Source organism: Salvia splendens, chromosome 16, assembly GCF_004379255.2.
Source record: "Salvia splendens isolate huo1 chromosome 16, SspV2, whole genome shotgun sequence".
NCBI lineage: Eukaryota > Viridiplantae > Streptophyta > Magnoliopsida > Lamiales > Lamiaceae > Salvia > Salvia splendens.
In genome coordinates, this window is record NC_056047.1 from 22112230 (window position 1) to 22131948 (window position 19719).

General features: G+C 41.6%; 1 long non-coding RNA gene across 2 annotated transcripts; it reads right to left on the reverse strand.

The window, feature by feature from the left end:
• Nucleotides 1-78: 78 nt before the first annotated feature.
• On the reverse strand, nucleotides 79-18989 carry LOC121769976. Of its 2 annotated transcripts, XR_006043730.1 has the most exons (8): nucleotides 18924-18989; nucleotides 3340-3514; nucleotides 2894-2983; nucleotides 2553-2596; nucleotides 2263-2325; nucleotides 1940-2012; nucleotides 1752-1834; nucleotides 79-266 (listed from the first exon to the last, which is right to left on the reverse strand). It is a non-coding gene; the product is annotated as an uncharacterized LOC121769976 (long non-coding RNA). The 2 variants fall into 2 exon arrangements; XR_006043729.1 differs by lacking the exons at nucleotides 3340-3514; nucleotides 18924-18989 and adding an exon at nucleotides 14531-14720.
• Nucleotides 18990-19719: the final 730 nt, after the last annotated feature.

Here is a 19719-nt window from a genome sequence, read left to right on the forward strand (position 1 = left end):
TTAATATTCTATATCATGTTTTTTGCACCATTTTCGGCCATTCTGGAAAAATATGTAGAGGCAGCAGGCCTATATCAGTTTGATTAAAAGTAAAGCTTATATCAGTTTGTATGTACCGAGAATTGTGTGGGGTAGGATGCAGCCTATGTGTTTTATACTTGCATAGGCTTATGTAAAAGAAATACTATTATATTACACAAAATATGTATACTGTATATTCTATTCTTCCATAATATCTTTCCATCTCTTCCCAATGCAATTAATCCCTGAACAAATATTAATATCATGTTAGCACTCATACTCAAAACCTATAATGTATACATACGATTTTAGAACATGAAAAAGAGAGAGAAAGAGAATAAAATCAAAATTTTAGAACATGAAAAATAAGAAAGAAAGGTCTTAGAGTGGGACAGAATATAAATTTATAAATCTGTTCTAAACAAACAGATACAATACCAAATGAAAAACCTATCAAATAGTATATATATTTTAAAAACAAAGCATTGAATTCGTTTGTGTAAAGAAAATTTGTGTAAAGAAAATTGGAGGCATAATACATCCTATTAAATAAATAGATAATAGGATTTGCAAAGAGTAGCCATTGTAGTCATTAAATATGTATTCTATTACAAAATATATATTTTACATATTTCCAAAGCTGTCATTGGTATATTTGTGTATTTTTAATGCAATTTGTCTCTGATAATAAATGCAACATATATTAGTAATCAATGTAATTCGTTTTTGTAAATAAAATAGGAAAAATGTAGAAATCCCAATAAAGTCAATAATATTAACTACAAAGCATTAAGTAATTAGTATATGCAAAGTAATAATGTCACTGTAATGATTAGTATATGAAATTTATTTCGAACTATTGTTTTATTTGTAGCAGTTTAATCTTTTCTAAGTCTTAATGTTATTTTTCGAAGGTATTTTGCTTCGCAATCAAATCTAAGACTACTAATTCTAAATTAACTCTGATTCACTAATAGTATTGAAGACCTAATCTCCTTTATGCTCAGGAATGGCATGGAATTAGTAACTTGAAACTGATTCAATCTGAATGACAGATTATTAAATGTAATCTAAGTTGTATTGTGCTAATTGCAAAGAAGATGTAGTATTATGTGGTTAGTATTTAAAGTATATGTAGTTAAAAGTATATAATTCTGACTAGGTATAGTAATTAATTTGGACGCATTAGAGCGAGATGCAAGACATATAACTGAGTCATTTTGTTTTCATATTTAAAAAGAAAAGAATTTCATACCTATTATGTTTTATGTTGACGAAGTAGAATAGGTTTGAGCCCCTCATGTCTGACGTGTCATGTCATGTGTGCTTTGGAAACCTAAATTACTTTTTTAAGGAGTATGCTGACCATTTTTACCCTATAAATACCCTTTCCTACACTTCTACTATCACTCACCAACTCCTCACAACTGAAAGACTCAACCGAATCAACAACACAAGCTTGGATAAGTTTCTTTTCAAATTCTATCTGCATTCCTCTTTATTGAATCTTCTTTATATTATATTTCTTCCTGTTTCTGAAATGCTCTATATGTATTGAAGTTAGTTTATGATATTTAGCTCCGGTAAATACTTAGTTACACGATGATGCAGTTATCTAACTTGAAATTGTCAGTAGTTCCATGTTTATGTGGTCTTATTTCTCAATGTTATTAAAATTAGCATAATTAGCATAGTAAAAACTCATTTTATAATGAATGTAGTTTTCTAACCTTGAATCTGCCATCGCCTCCATGTTTACATCATATTTTTTCAAGTCATGCCTCCGTTGTTTGATATTTTTGTAGATCATTCCCTGCAATCAATATGTGATACGGAGTATTATTTTCTCTGTTTCGATGTTCACTATGTTTCAAACCATTTTAAATTAGTAGTTAGCTCCTGTTAATAGTCATTTTACCTTATTTTACAGTTTCTATGCATTCTTGGATCTTTTCCTGCCACTTCAATTTGCAATCTATGAACATCATCACCTGCAAAAAAATGTTTAAATTATTTTCTTTTATTTAGAAATATAATTATATGTAAATTTGTTGCATACTAATAGGAAGAAATGACTGAAGTTGAAATCATTCCAATTGAATATTAGCTCTAAATTGATGAGATTAGTTTGCTATTTTGTCCATCTTTATGTGATCTTTATTAACATTAGTATCTGCTTCTGTTTCTACCATATTTGTTTATTCCCAGTATTGCATTTAGTTTATGAAGATTAGGCATTACCTCATTAGTATTTATATATAATCTGCTTTCCATAGCTGGCATCGATACTTTTTTTATCAATCCCTGCACAAAAGAATGAAGTTATGTCATTATTTGTTGATTCTCAAATAGTAATTCCTCTGAATATTAATGCATTCAGATTTGAGCTTCATTTTTTGTTCTTTTCATTCTCCTGCATGGTATGTTTACCATTTTTTATGTGATGTTTAACAATATTAGTATCTACTTTTGTTTCTACCATATTTGTTTCTTCTTAATAGTCTATTCAGTTCAACTAAATTAGGCATTACCTCATGAATATTTATGCATCAATACCTTATTTTTCAATCAGTCTCTGCACAAAAGATATGAAATTATGTTAGTAATTCATGCATCGAAAATTGCATAGGTGCAAACATATTTATATTAAAATTGCCTAGGGGTTCTACCTTTAAATAGATAATTAGAAATTAGATATATTTAAAATTTTAGCCTCAAACAGAATTGGCTCACAAAAAAGCTGATCAACATCGACTCAAGTGCCAAGATTGTGTAGAGGCTCATTTTCAGAGAGGCTTGAAACATTTTTGAAAATTGTTATTAATCCGCAGAGATGAGTTTTGAATTATTAATAAATATGAAGTTGGCTTACCGAATACACTTCAGGTTATCAGAATTATAAATAGGACAGAACTATCAAGTCTTTCTCCACAATATTTCCAATTAGAATAACAAAATTTTCCTGTTACAACAAAAGCCCGAAGAGAATTAGAGGCACAACATGTCAAAGTAAATGTGACATTGGGATTGCAATTCAAGTAGAGTGAGAGCCATTAGATGCAACTATTTTTCATACAGAAATTGGTACGCAAGACCATCAACAAACTCTAATTGATCTACTATCTCGGTTAAGGTAAAGTTTTATTAATACTATCAGTTTACACTATTGTATGAATGAATGCAGCTCTATAAACATAGTCGTTAAAGTGATTTGCATAGAACAATGGAAGACAAAGGCAAAGAATAGTTCTCAATCAGAGTGACGGAAATTCCATCATCAACAATAAATATAGTTACTAAGCAGAGAGATATCACCACATTTGTTCCTTCCACAACTCAGCTTGAAAGATAAACGAGGGTTTGTTCCAGGAAAAATATACAGCTCATAATCAGGAAAGGGCTCATGCTACAACATAACATGATTCAAGTCACACGTTGACAATCATGAAGAGCTCCACAGTTAATCTGTAAATGAAATAGCTCTAAGCTTTACCTTTGTAACACCCGTACCTTAAGTTTGAAATTTACTTTTATGTAACAGAATAATTGATAAAATTATTTCAAAATGCTATGCTTCTCGATAAATGTGATATGGGAAAAATTATGGTTTATGGGTTTGATGGGAAAAGGAATGTGTTTTCTTTTTAAAAATGAACGTTGGGAGACACGTTTAAGGTCTCGTTGAAAGGTCGATGATGAAATTTCTATTCTTTAGCAAGACGAATGAATTAAATGGAAAGAAATATATGTTTTATGGATAACGACGCGCGTAAAGCAAGGAAGGTTGAATGAATATTATATTTGGAACAACACCAAATATAAATTATGTACGATTTCTCGTACTTTAATTTTTTTGGTTATGAAGAACGAGATAACAAAATTTAATAAAGGACCGTGAATTTTAATTGATGAAGGGAAATACGAAAAATATAAATGTATGAATTTATTTTGGACTTTCCAAAAATAAATTTGAAGTCCAATTAAATATGAAATAACTTGAATTTTAATAACTCTTTAAATCCATTCTAGCTTGGGCTTGTAATTTAATTGTTGATTTTAGCCCAATTGAAATTAAATCATGGGAAGCCCAAGTATGGATTTAATTTAGCTAAGCCCAAATTAATTCTTCTTTCCCCCCACCACGTCCGACGGTTCTTTCTTTCCCCCCATGATGTTCACGGTTTTCACCTCCCCACTTCCCCATCAATATCTACACCCCAACAGCCACCCCCACTTTCATATTACACAACAAAAAAAAAGAGAGAGAGAGGCGGCGAGAGGAAGTGCCGAGGAGAAGGAGGAAGCTTTGAGCCATCCATCTTGTGTTTTCTTCCATCTTTTTCAATCTTCTTGGAGGTATAATCCATTCCTATCATAAAGCATGTGTTGTTTTAAGCTTTACATGCATATAGCTTTGATTATCCTCCATAACCAATTCAAGTAAGAAACCAACTAAGAATCAACCGAACAATCGTCGCGCGTAACCGAAACTTAGAAAGAACTTAGCTTTATGTTCATAACACGTGTTGCGAGCCTTTGCGGAGTGTTCCGGGCGGGTTCGGAGTGGTTTCGGAGGGGGAGAAGCCGCCGCCGGCGACGGGCAGCGGCGGACAGCCGCGCTCGACGTTCTCGGTGCGGATGACGGCGGCCGGTGACGCGACGGTGAGGCAGCAGCCCCAGCCGCACGGCAGCGGCGACGTGGACTCTCCTCCGCGGCAGCAGCTCCCGCCGGCGAGCAGCGAAGACAGCAGCTTCCTCGGCGGCTCCAGCTGCGGCGGCAGGCGGCTCCAGCCGCGACGGTGGCAAGCCGGAGGGAGAACGACGACGACGGCAGTGGTGGCGGTCGGCTGCTGTGTGATTGCCGAGAGAGTGAGAGGACGACGGGGAGAGAGAAAGAGGGAAGAGAGAGAGAGTGTGTTGGAGAGGGAGATGATTTTGGGCCAACATTTTTTAAGTTTGGGCCATGTACTTCTTTTAAATTGATGGGCTTCCTAATGAAATTTTTTGGAGGAATTAGGTAGGCTAAGCTTAATCTTATGGGCCGGAAATTAAAATTTAATCGGAAAAAAATATTTAATTAATTTCCGGAAGACTTTTTAAAGAATGAACAATTTACCTAAGTATGAAATGATACCTTTTTTAATGGTAAATAATTATGAAAATTTAAAGTATACGCTTGAATAATTTTTTAGAAATTATTTTCGATGTTATGGCAAATACGAGGAGCCAACGAAGGAAAGAACGAGCGTAAGCGGCCGACCGGCGTCGCACGCGACGCCTTGGGCGGCCGCCGAATAACCAAAAATGCACGGAAATTGAGAAAGAGAATTAAAAGATTTGAATTAGAGTGCATGCATTCTAAATATCGTCGTTACCGAGAATTGATATGAATTTTATGTATTTTCCGAGAAGGTGGTTCGCACGCACTCTAACAGTCGGAACGAGGAATTCTTACGGAAATCATAAGCTTTTGAGGTGGGCTTTATTCTTTAACGTTTATTTTAAATCAATATGTTTACGGTGTTATAAGGATGTTTCTATAAGTATGTTATGCCGTGTTTATGTTTTGAAACTGCCTATCTGTTTGTCTACTAGAATAAAACTCTACTAGACTTTGATGGTTAACGAATTCGGGTCTAACTAGGGTCTACGCCCTACTTAGACTAGTGCACTGATGGGGATCGTGAGCCGTCCCCTAGGTCGGCCGGTCCAGTGATCAAGATTGTGGCCACAGTCTCGTTTCACATGATGGTTCAGATATGGTATATGATGGAGGATGATGTTGGTCCGTGCGTACACTTTTTAAGGAAATGAACTTTAGTGTCTCTCGGCCTTTTTAAAGTAAAACCCGGGATTCATTCGATGATGGCTTGACATATCTTAACGGTGAATGTTTTTGGGCATGAGTTCACTGGGTGCACCAAGTACTCAGCCCCTGCGTATGTTTTCCCTATGTGCAGGTTGAGCGGGGTCGGGAGGCGGAGGATGTTGAGCGATGATCCAAGAACGTATTAAATCATTGTTCCGGTTACTAATATGTCTTCATACATAGTAGTAGCTAAACTCTCAAAATTGCTTCCGCTACTCAATGTTTTCAGAATTTCTGTTATTTTTCTTTGAACTGTTGAACTCTGTTACTTCCTTTATGGTTGAACTCTGTTATCTTTCATTATGAGACTTGGGTTTTGAAACGTTGATCGATTTAAATGGAATTTCCTCTTTGATTGTTAAGTTGTATTGCCTTGAATTGATTATTCCCCCTTCTTCCCCGCTTCTTAGTTCCCCCACTAGTCACGATGTTTCCCGTGCTTCCTATCCTTAGGAAGTGCGGTCGTGACAGAATGGTATCAGAGCCAGGTTTTTCCTTCCGCTCTGAACCGAGAGTCATTTATTCAATCTAGTCTAGACTCGTTTCGCTAGACTAAAAGAGTATTCGCTTAACACTCAACACTCCGTCTCACCGCGCTCAACACGAAAGAAGGCAAAAGTTGAAACGAAGCATAATAGAAGTGATAGAATGAATGGGGCGCGAAAAGGGCGCGAATTCCAAAGGACGATGAAATGACGAGACAAGGATAACCTTGTGAAGCGCGGTTTGCGTTAGATTGAAGGATAGACGAAGTTGCAAAGGTACCACGATTATAAAATACGAAACATCTATCCTTAGATGATAACTTAAAAAGAAAAGAATTTTTATGACTTTTTCCTATGGAAATCGACAGGTATATGAACGGCAACACGTATGACGTTCTCTACGCGTTTTATCTTTTCTACCTCGCTTATTCTTTTTCTACGATTGGTTGCTAAGGGAACTTACTTTTGTGTAGATGGCGATCACGATCCACGCACCGCTAAGGGGAAGGTATGTCAAGAATGGATTGCGGGCGGTGGAAATGTACCACGGGTTCGAGAGGGACGCGAGGGCCCCTTTGATATCTTATGTCGCTGATTACTTGACCTTATGGCGGGATGCTCATGGCTGCGGAGTGAGGCACTATGAGGGAATCAAGAGATTGATTGATGGACTACCGGCACCTTGGAATAGGTGGGCCGACGAGGCTTCACGGTCATACGTCTGGCATAAGCTTCCCGACTACAGCATGCAGGGAGACATGCATGGTTTTGTGAAGGTTCTCTTGGAAGCACTGGTCGATGCTCGTGATGGACCGCCACCCTATGCTCCTCCTAGGAAGGAGGCGTCCTCATCGAGCCGCAGTCCCTACAGCGGGGGTCGGTACGAGAGTGAGACGCCCCAACCAAACTGCCCTAAGAGGAGAAGACTTGGGATGCGCACCTCCGCACCTCCCGCGACGGAAGTCCTGGTGGTTGATGAGCATATCGACGTCGCTACTGAGGTGCGAGAGAGTGATGAGGAAGAGGAAGAAGATCCCCTTGAAGACGAGGAGGATCCCATGGAGGATGAGGAAGACCCCGAAGAAGAGCCCCTTGCGAGAGGGGTTTGAAGTTGATAGCGAGGAAGGGGCGAATTATGAGAGAGCTCCCAAGGAGTAGTGTTCTTTTACTGTTTTGTTAGTTTCGAATGTTTTGTTTTGACGAACTATGTGGTAGTTTCTTTTGACGTTTGTTTTTCCTTCCCTGTTTCAAAGACCTTGTGAAACACGTACTTGTTAGTTTTAAGATAATTAAGTTTCCGTTGTTTTATCGTTGTGTTCGTTTTACCATGCTATGTATGGAAAGTTGTGTTATCGCTTTGGAAAGGTTGTGTGGAGTGGTGATGGTAAAGTTGCTTTTTATACTAATGCATGTGTTGAACAGAATGCCTCCCCGACGTGCCGCAGTTCACCACGAGAATGGGGCAAGCAATGAGACCCAAAGCAGTGTGGGTCCCGAAGGACAACCACCACCACCACCTCCACCACCGCCACAGCCGGAACGGAACATCGAGAAAGAGTTCCGAAAGGAACGTCCTCCCGTGTTCGATGGAATGGGAGATCCAACCAAGGCCGAGACCGGGATTCGGGCCATAGAACGCATCTTTAAGTTCTTGAGGTGCACTGACCAGGAGCGCCTATCGTGCGTGACTTATCAGCTCACCGGGTCCGCAGAATTCTGGTGGGAGACTAAGCAACGGACAATGACGCAGGAACAGTTAGACACTCTGACGTGGGAAGACTTTAAGGAGGAACTGTATGACAAATACATTCCAAGGAGCTACCGTAAGGCAAAGGAGGCCGAGTTCTACAATTTAAAGCAGGGGCGGATGACTGTGACAGAATATGACCGTGCCCTATGTGACATGTCTCGTTATGCACCCGAGCAAGTAAACACCGACGAGAAGATGGCGGAGAAGTTTTGTGCCGGCCTGAGGCACGAAATCACGATGGCGTTGGCGTGCCGTGGTAGACTCTCGTATGCCGAGTCATTATCTCGTGCATTGGACGTGGAGAAAGTGATGCCACGGGAAAGGACGGTTACACCCACTACTCCAACACCGCCGACCTCACAGCAGAATTTCCGGGATAAGAGGAAATGGGATGGGAACCGCGCACCCTTCGACAACAAGAGGTTCAGGAGTACCCCAAACTCTTCCCAGGGAAAAGGAAAACAAGCTGCTCCATTCCAAAGTGGAGATTTCCGTCAGAGAGCACCTCCTTGTGCCAAATGTCAGAAGAACCACATGGGAGAGTGCAGAGTCGGGACCAACGTGTGCTACAAGTGTGGGGGAGTCGGACACTTCGCCAAAGAGTGCCCGAGCAACAACAATACTGGAGGTGGGGGAATGCCGAACGGACCTCGAGGGAATCCTACACCACCTCCACAGCAGCAGCAGCGTCGCCAGCCATACCCGACTCAAGCTAGGGCCTATGCCTTGGGACGCAAGCAAGCGAAAGCCCCACAGGGGGAGCCGAAACAAGAAAATCTGGCAGGTATGGGAACATTATTTGACATGCCTGTTGCTGTTCTGTTTGATACGGGTGCGTCGCACTCTTTTATATCGCACTCCTGCGTGAATGCTTTAAGACTGCCTGTTGATGAACTTGAACATAAGATGAACGTGAACTCACCGGTAGGAGGCCTTGTAGAAATCTCACGATCTTGCTCGAATATAGAACTCACGGTGGGAGAACTTAGTTTAGTGGCGCACAACTTACACGTTATGCCGATGGATAATGTAGACATTATTCTGGGGATGGACTGGCTAGCTGAAAACTATGCCACTATCCGATGCCAAGAGAGGCAAATCTCGTTACAAACCCCGGAGAAGGAGCCCTCTACCTTCCACGGAATTTCAATGAATCAACGAACCTGTGTGATATCGGCACTTCAAGCAACCACGATGATTAGAAAGGGGCGTCCGGCCTATCTGGTGTATTTACAGGGACATGACAAGAAGGAGAGGAAAGTTGAAGATATGGCGGTGGTACGTGAGTTTCCCGATGTATTTCCCGATGCGTTGGCAGGCCCTCCGCCTGACCGACAGTTGGAGTTTACTATCGATCTGGAACCAGGAGCCGCACCTGTATCGAAAGCGCCATATAGGATGGCACCGAAGGAGTTGGAAGAACTCAAAATCCAGCTACAAGAACTACTGGACTTGGGTTTTATCCGACCCAGTGTGTCGCCATGGGGAGCACATGTGTTGTTTGTAAAGAAGAAAGACGGGACGCTGAGAATGTGCATAGACTATCGGGAATTGAACAAGTTGACTCTCAAGAACAAGTATCCTCTGCCGAGAATAGACGACATGTTCGATCAACTCAGGGGAGCAGGAGTATTTTCAAAGATGGATTTAAGGTCGGGATATCATCAACTGAGGGTACGAAGGGAAGACATACCCAAGACGGCATTCCGAACGAGGTATGGGCATTATGAGTTTGTAGTAATGCCGTTTGGACTGACAAATGCACCGGCGGTATTTATGGACCTAATGAATCGAGTATTCCATCCATACTTGGACAAGTTCGTCCTGGTATTCATAGATGATGTGCTAGTTTACTCGAAGGATGAAAAGGAACATGAGGAGCATCTAATGATCACACTGGAAACACTCCGAACAGAGAAGTTATACGCCAAGTTCAGTAAGTGTGAATTCTGGCTAAAGGAAGTGAATTTTCTGGGGCATGTTGTGACAGCCGAAGGGATTCGAGTTGACCCCGCAAAGGTGGAGGACGTACAACAGTGGAAGGCGCCAAAGACCCCAAACGAGATTCGGAGTTTCCTTGGACTGGCAGGATACTACCGAAGATTTTGAAGGATTTTCTAAAATCGCAAGGCCAATGACTCAACAATTGAAGAAAGAGACCAAGGTCAATTGGACACCGGAGTGTGAGGCTAGCTTCCAGTTGTTGAAAGAGAAATTGACCACCGCACATGTTCTAGCCGTGCCGGAACCGGGAGTAGACTATGTGGTTTACACTGATGCATCGAAGATTGGACTGGGGTGTGTTCTGATGCAGAATGGTAAGGTGATTGCCTACGCTTCGCGGCAGCTGAGACCACACGAGTTGAACTACCCTACTCATGACTTAGAACTAGCGGCTGTGGTACACGCATTGAAGATTTGGAGGCACCATCTCTATGGAGTTCGGTGTGAGATTTTTACCGACCACAAGAGTCTGAAATACTTCTTTGAGCAGAAAGATTTGAACATGAGGCAACGCAGATGGCTCGAGCTAGTCAAGGATTATGATTGTGGTATTAACTATCATCCGGGTAAAGCAAACGTGGTGGCGGATGCTCTGAGCTGGAAAGCTCAACCGCAATTGGCTACTTTTCTCACTCAGGAAGCGGAGTTGATTCGTGAATTTAGCAAGATGCGATTGGAGGTGGTGAGAGCTCCGGAAACTGTGAAGGGAAAGATTGCAACCTTGGTAATTGCATCCGATCTACGAACAAGGATAATAGAAGGGCAACGCAACGATGAAAATTTGGAGAAAATTCGACTGAAAGAGAGGAAGGGCGAACAAGAGAAGTTTCGAGAAGAGGCTGATAATGCTCTCACCTACGAGGGGAGACTATGTGTGCCAGGCGACGAAGGACTTCGAAATGAAATTTTGACTGAAGCACACGAGACTCCATACACCGCCCATCCTGGAAGTACAAAGATGTACCAGGACTTGAAGGGATCATTTTGGTGGGATGGAATGAAGAGGGACATAGCTTCGTTTGTAGAGAGATGTTTGGCATGTCAACAAGTAAAAGCTTTACATCAACGACCCTATGGGAAGTTGCAACCGTTGGAGATTCCAGAGTGGAAATGGGAACATATCACTATGGATTTTGTGACAGGTTTACCAAAGACCCGGCAAGAGAATACGGCCATTTGGGTAATCATAGACCGCCTCACCAAGAGTGCGCATTTTATACCTATCCCTATAACACATGGATCCGACAAGCTAGCTCGGATTTATGTGAAAGAAATCATTCGGCTACATGGAGTACCAGTGACAATCACGTCGGACCGAGACACCAGGTTCACTTCAAGATTTTGGATAAGTTTGCAACGAGAGCTTGGTACGCGACTGAATTTTAGTACTGCTTTCCATCCACAAACCGATGGACAGTCCGAGAGAACGATTCAAACTCTTGAGGACATGCTGAGAGCCGTGGTGCTTGACAGAGGAGAAAATTGGGAAGTAGTACTACCATTGATCGAGTTCGCCTATAACAATAGTTTCCAGGCGACAATAAATATGGCCTCGTATGAAGCATTGTATGGGAGGAAATGTAGATCACCACTTTACTGGGATGAGGTTGGTGAAAGAAGAATACTCGGGCCAGATTCGGTCGAAGAAATGATAGAGATCGTGCGACAAATTCGACAAAGGATAAAGGAAGCTCAAGACCTACAGAAGTCGTATGCTGATGTCCGGCGTACGGATTTACAGTTCAATATGGGAGATAAGGTGTTCTTGAAAGTGTCTCTGTCGAAGGGGAAAACGAGGTTCGGTGTAAAGGGGAAGTTGAAGCCACGATACGTAGGGCCTTATGAAATCCTTGAGAAGGTGGGACCCGTAGCGTATAGGTTGGCACTACCACCAAGTTTTGGGACTGTGCACAATGTTTTCCATGTGTCACAATTACGAAAGTACGTGTTCGATCCTAAACACGTGGTTCATCAGGAGGAAATGATTCTGAATCCTGACTTGAGTTACGAGGAGAAGCCCGAAGCTATTCTGGACAGGAAAGTGCAAGAGTTGAGAAACAAATCGATCGCGTCCGTGAAAGTACTTTGGAAACACCATGGCCACGAGGAGGCTACTTGGGAACTCGAGGATAAAATGAAAGAGAAAACCCGGAACTGTTCGTTAGAAATGAGTAAATTTCGGGACGAAATTTCTGTTAAGGTGGGTAGAATGTAACACCCGTACCTTAAGTTTGAAATTTACTTTTTTGTAACGGAATAATTGATAAAATTATTTCGAAATGCTATGCTTCTCGATAAATGTGATATGGGAAAAATTATGGTTTATGGGTTTGATGGGAAAAGGAATGTGTTTTCTTTTTAAAAATGAACGTTGGGAGACACGTTTAAGGTCTCGTTGAAAGGTCGATGATGAAATTGCTATTCTTTAGCAAGACGAATGAATTAAATGGAAAGAAATATATGTTTTATGGATAACGACGCGCGTAAAGCAATGAACGGTTGAATGAATATTATATTTGGAACAACACCAAATATAAATTATGTACGATTTCTCGTACTTTAATTTTTTTGGTTATGAAGAACGAGATAACAAAATTTAATAAAGGACCGTGAATTTTAATTGATGAAGGGAAATACGAAAAATATAAATGTATGAATTTATTTTGGACTTTCCAAAAATAAATTTGAAGTCCAATTAAATATGAAATAACTTGAATTTTAATAACTCTTTAAATCCATTCTAGCTTGGGCTTGTAATTTAATTGTTGATTTTAGCCCAATTGAAATTAAATCATGGGAAGCCCAAGTATGGATTTAATTTAGCTAAGCCCAAATTAATTCTTCTTTCCCCCCACCACGTCCGACGGTTCTTTCTTCCCCCCCCCCATGATGTTCACGGTTTTCACCTCCCCACTTCCCCATCAATATCTACACCCCAACAGCCACCCCCACTTTCATATTACACAACAAAAAAAAAGAGAGAGAGAGGCGGCGAGAGGAAGTGCCGAGGAGAAGGAGGAAGCTTTGAGCCATCCATCTTGTGTTTTTGTCACGACCGCACTTTCTAAGGATAGAAAGCCCGGTTGATCGCGACTAGGGGAGGATGAAAGAAGCGGGGAAGAAAGGGGAATACTGTGTCACAACTGAAACTTGAACCGAAATAACTCAAATAGTATATATCAGAGTGCATGATACAGAGTGCAAACTCGATTTTTTTACATTGCAGCGGAAGAGTCAAGAGTAGATGACGTCGTGTATGGAGACACGTCGCATCCGAGTACTATTCTTATCGAAGGATCTTCATCGTCTATGCTCAACACCGTCCGCCGTCATCACTGCTCAACCTGCACATTTTTAAAACATATGCAGGGCTGAGTACTTGGTGTACTCAGTGGACACGTGCCGAAATATATTTTCATAAAATCTGATTATGTCAAGCCACTCTTTGAGTGAACTCGGGGTTTTAGGAGAAGTCCGAGAACACTAAACATTTTCCTTCTTCTTTTATTAAAAGCGATGCGCCGATCTTATTTTCCTGGAACATATGCCGTATCTGAACTATCTCCTGGTGAAATGAATTCACAAAACTCCTAGTGAAACGAATTCACAGAACTCCTAGTGAAATAAATTCACGAAACTCCTGGTGAAATGAATTCACGAAACTCCTAGTGAAATGAATTCACAAAACTCCTGGTGAAATGAATTCACAAAACTCCTGGTGAAATGAATTCACAGAACTCCTGGTGAAATGAATTCACGAAACTCCTGGTGAAATGAATTCACGAAACTCCTGGTGAAATGAATTCACGAAACTCCTGGTGAAATGAATTCACGAAACTCCTGGTGAAATGAATTCACAAAACTCCTGGTGAAATGAATTCACGAAACTCCTGGTGAAATAAATTCACGAAACTCCTGGTGAAATAAATTCACGAAACTCCTGGTGAAATAAATTCACGAAACTCCTGGAGAAATAAATTCACGAAACTCCTGGAGAAATAAATTCACGAAACTCCTGGTCTAGTAGGGACATCGCCCTTGCTAGGCAATCAGATAGGCGAAGTTCAAAATAAAACATGGCTTGGCATGACTTCAAAACTTCTCTTTCCTCAAAACTATTCTTGAAACATATACTCATTTCTATCGGTCAAAGCCGAACTCTAATCTTTCAACGAAGGCTTTACTTCAGAAGTACTCATAAAGCAACACATAACATCATATAATAACACCAAGCGCACGTAGCATTTATTCTCATAATACTTCACATTAAATAGCAAGCTCGCACTTAACATCACATCTTAAATAGAAGCATACGGAAATACTCTTCTTAAAACTGTGATTTTAACAGAAAGTCCACAAATATACTTTTCGTAAAATTTGTATAGTAACCAGAAAGCCCACCTCGTTTGCTTAAACTCCTTAACTTGAATTCTCCTGACTCCACCCTTAACTCGCGGAGATAACCTTCGAAAATAACAACGTACTAATAAGACTTGAGAAATTCTTATACTTATAGGAATGCATGCCCTAATTGATTTCTTTTATTCCTCCTTCATTTCTAGAGATTTTAGGAACTTGCATATTAACTAAATCAGGAAATTTAATTAATAGCACTTCTTTCTTAAGCTTGATTATTTTCGCGACTTGAGAACGTCGTCTCCCTCTTTCTTTCCATTTCCTTAGCGGCCGCCCGAGGCGTTACGGGGCGGCGTCGGTCGGCCCTTCGCGTCTCCAACTTTAATACGTTTCATCTTCGAAAACTTAGTAAATTATTCGGGAATTAATGAGCTTATGATCAAGCATCCAAGCTTAATTTCTTAATTTAATTCCTCTCCAACAATAATTAAAAGTTCTCGGCCCAATCTCAAATGGAACATCACACCACTTCCATTTCAGCCCAACTTCTCATTTAGTTAAATGGCCCAGCTGTCATTTAATCGGCCCAACTCATGTAATTATTTTAGATGCCCAAAGCAATCAATTATCTTGGCCCAAATAAAAAAATGGGCTGCCCACCATTATACTCCCTCTTTCTCCAACGTGACCCCCCTCTCTTCCTCTTTCATTTTCAATTCCAAATCCCTAAATCGAAGAACACCGTAGCAGCGCCCCCCTTCGATCTCTCCGGCGAATTCACGACCAGAGCTTCTCCCTCCATCTACGACGAGTCCCCCTCTGGTTTTTCGGATCTGGAATTCCTTCAATCGTGAAGGATCGACGCTTCCAGCCACTCCTCTCTCTGTCTCTTCTCCGGCGAACCGCTGCCACCTCGATAGAAATCTCGGAGCCCGCCTTCATGCGGCCCTTTCGCCGACCTATACCCCGCGTCGTGAGCAGCGGCTTCTATCGCCATCGTTCCGCGCCGTTCGCCGTTGTTTCCTTCGCGAGGCGGCCGCAACACGCCCCGGAGCTCGCGCCCGCTCCCTCCGTCGAACGCCCTCCGGTGAGTGCTCCCCCCTCTCGGCGAAGTCAGCGGTGAGGAGGAGGCGTCTCTCTCTCTCTCTCAGCCACGGCCCGTAACCACCCTACGGAGCCTCCGGGATTCCGTCGTCCGAAAGCTAAGTCCTCTCCCCTATCCCTTCTACTCGATTTGTTCCATTACGGAAGTAAATTCATGACAGTGGTGTTGGGATTTGATTCTCTAAATTTGTGATCTTGAGGAGGAAGAGGATAGCTTACTGGAACGATTTGAGGTTCTTGAAAATCATTTTATTCCTATTGCTAAAGGCCTAAGAGGCAGCTGGTAGTTATTCATATTTCCACTTGGTGCTATTTTTTTGTGCTCTCTAAGTTTTATCATGCTCTGTCATGATTCTGGATTTAAAGCATTGTGATCTTGTAGTTACACTTGATTTGCTAAATTCCCGGATTATCTATGGTTGTTCTACATGATGCAAGAGTGTGATGGTGTTGAGGGGATTACCTCGCTTGGTGAAACCTTCTCGGTCTGTGGCGCTTCCTTCGCTGCCACTGCCTCGCTCGTTTCCTTTCTAAGTTCTTGCTTGTGTGGTGGAGCTTGGGGTGATGAAATAGTGAAGGGAAATGGAGGTGGTGGGGGGCTGCTTATATAGCTCTAAATTTTGGCATTTTGTGCCCGATTTTGGGGAAGGAAGCCTCCTATTTTGGGCTTTCTCTTAGCTTCCTTTCAAGCTTTTGTGATTGTGTTCTTCATGCTACTTTGGTGAATGTCTGGGCTGGCCTTTCTTGGCTGTTTGTGACTGAAATCTTGGGGACAAAGTCTCCTATTTTTGGCTGCCAGCTTGCTCTCTTTTTGAGCCTTGGGATGTTGTTGTTTACTCCAAAATGGTGTAAGTCTTGGGGTTGATTGGAGGCTGACCTCAGGCCCTCTATTGCAGCCTCTTGGCTACTTGTGTAGTCTATTTCATCTATTTCTAAATTGGGCTTGTGCCTCCTTTCTCTTTAATGTATGAGCTCATCTCCTAACCTCATTTTTGTGTTATTTTTGTAGATGAAAGGCTGCACATTTGGAGTATTGTGGGTGCTAAAATCGAGGAGGGAAAGAGAAGATGACTCATGCTCAAGCTTTCCTTGATTCCATTACCATTTATAGCTAGAGTCAAACTTGTAGACTTTGTCCTTTAGAATAGCTAAGATATAGCTATTCATTTCTTGTGTATAATAAGGTGTAGAGCATTCTATTTGATTAATTGGCATTTCCTCTTTCCAACAATTATAGTTCTTAAAAAAAATTTAAATTCCTTGCACTTTAATTCTCTTCGTCCAAAATTTTTTTTTATACTCCAAAAATCTGTGCATGAAAACTCGGGGTGTTACAGTTTTCTTCCATCTTTTTCAATCTTCTTGGAGGTATAATCCATTCCTATCATAAAGCATGTGTTGTTTTAAGCTTTACATGCATATAGCTTTGATTATCCTCCATAACCAATTCAAGTAAGAAACCAACTAAGAATCAACCGAACGATCGCCGCGCGTAACCGAAACTTAGAAAGAACTTAGCTTTATGTTCATAACACGTGTTGCGAGCCTTTGCGGAGTGTTCCGGGCGGGTTCGGAGTGGTTTCGGAGGGGGAGAAGCCGCCGCCGGCGACGGGCAGCGGCGGACAGCTGCGCTCGACGTTCTCGGTGCGGATGACGGCGGCCGGTGACGCGACGGTGAGGCAGCAGCCCCAGCCGCACGGCAGCGGCGACGTGGACTCTCCTCCGCGGCAGCAGCTCCCGCCGGCGAGCAGCGAAGACAGCAGCTTCCTCGTCGGCTCCAGCCGCGACGGTGGCAAGCCGGAGGGAGAACGACGACGACGGCAGTGGTGGCGGTCGGCTGCTGTGTGATTGCCGAGAGAGAGAGAGGACGACGGGGAGAGAGAAAGAGGGAAGAGAGAGAGTGTGTGTGTTGGAGAGGGAGATGATTTTGGGCCAACATTTTTTAAGTTTGGGCCATGTACTTCTTTTAAATTGATGGGCTTCCTAATGAAATTTTTTGGAGGAATAAGGTAGGCTAAGCTTAATCTTATGGGCCGGAAATTAAAATTTAATCGGAAAAAAATATTTAATTAATTTCCGGAAGACTTTTTAAAGAATGGATAATTTACCTAAGTATGAAATGATACCTTTTATTAATGGTAAATAATTATGAAAATTTAAAGTATACGCTTGAATAATTTTTTAGAAATTATTTTCGATGTTATGGCAAATACGAGGAGCCAAAGAAGGAAAGAACGAGCGTAAGCGGCCGACCGGCGTCGCACGCGACACCTTGGGTGGCCGCCGAATAACCGAAAATGCACGGAAATCGAGAAAGAGAATTAAAAGATTTGAATTAGAGTGCATGCATTCTAAATATCGTCGTTACCGAGAATTGATATGAATTTTATGTATTTTCCGAGAAGGTGGTTCGCACGCACGCTAACAGTCGGAACGAGGAATTCTTACGGAAATCATAAGCTTTTGAGGTGGGCTTTATTCTTTAACGTTTATTTTAAATCAATATGTTTACGGTGTTATAAGGATGTTTCTATAAGTATGTTATGCCGTGTTTATGTTTTGAAACTGCCTATCTGTTTGTCTACTAGAATAAAACTCTACTAGACTTTGATGGTTAACGAATTCGGGTCTAACTAGGGTCTACGCCCTACTTAGACTAGTGCACTGATGGGGATCGTGAGCCGTCCCCTAGGTCGGCCGGTCCAGTGATCGAGATTGTGGCCACAGTCTCGTTTCACATGATGGTTCAGATATGGTATATGATGGAGGATGATGTTGGTCCGTGCGTACACTTTTTAAGGAAATGAACTTTAGTGTCTCTCGGCCTTTTTAAAGTAAAACCCGGGATTCATTCGATGATGGCTTGACATATCTTAACGGTGAATGTTTTTGGGCATGAGTTCACTGGGTGCACCAAGTACTCAGCCCCTGCGTATGTTTTCCCTATGTGCAGGTTGAGCGGGGTCGGGAGGTGGAGAATGTTGAGCGATGATCCAAGAACGTATTAAATTACTGTTCCGGTTACTAATATGTCTTCATACATAGTAGTAGCTAAACTCTCAAAATTGCTTCCGCTACTCAATGTTTTCAGAATTTCTGTTATTTTTCTTTGAACTGTTGAACTCTGTTACTTCCTTTATGGTTGAACTCTGTTATCTTTCATTATGAGACTTGGGTTTTGAAACGTTGATCGATTTAAATGGAATTTCCTCTTTGATTGTTAAGTTGTATTGCCTTGAATTGATTATTCCCCCTTCTTCCCCGCTTCTTAGTTCCCCCACTAGTCACGATGTTCCACGTGCTTCCTATCCTTAGGAAGTGCGGTCGTGACAACCTTTTACAGGAACCGGCATTGATTTTCATGATTTTAGAAGCTCTGCAGCTGGGAAAATGAAAGCTTATCGATTTTTTTAGATCCAGTCCTGCTAACATTTTTTCAATGAAATTAGTTCATATCTAAACGTGTAATGAAAATTTAAAACTTATATGACAAAAACAAATTTGTGAAGTACCTTTTTTGGTGAGGGGGAGATGATCGGTTGCCGATCTGGTAGGGGTTTGATGAAATCGCTTCGGCGTCCTCTGTTTCTCTTTTTTCGATGGTGGAGGCAGCTCGAAGGTAGAGGGAAATAGGATTTTGTCACTGAGGCGGCGAATAGGATTTAGACCGCCGTCGGCGACTGGTCAAATGGTTGAGCGTCTCCGATTTGTTGTTCAGTCGAGTCGTTGCCGGCGTTCTCTTCCTCTTTCTCCGTTTTCGTCGGTCGAGGCGTGGAGAAGATAGAGGGAATTAGGGTTTTTCACCGAGGCGACGATTAGTGTTGTTACTGTCGTTGGAAACTAGCCTCAAGGTGGAGGAGTCGCCGATTTATTGTTCCTGGACCCGGTGTCACCGTCCACCGCCTTTCTTTCTCCATTTTTGCAGGTGGAACCGTGGAGAAGTTAGAGAGAAATTAGGGTTTCCAATCTAGGCAGCGCATGAAATGTGACAAAAACATTATTTATATTTTCTGAGCAATAAGTTAATAATTCCTAATGGCTTTAATTATGCTGATTAATTTTAGTTAGTGTAATGTTAAGTTTTAGCAAGTTATTGAAAAAATCGTTTGGGCTTTTATAAATATGAATGT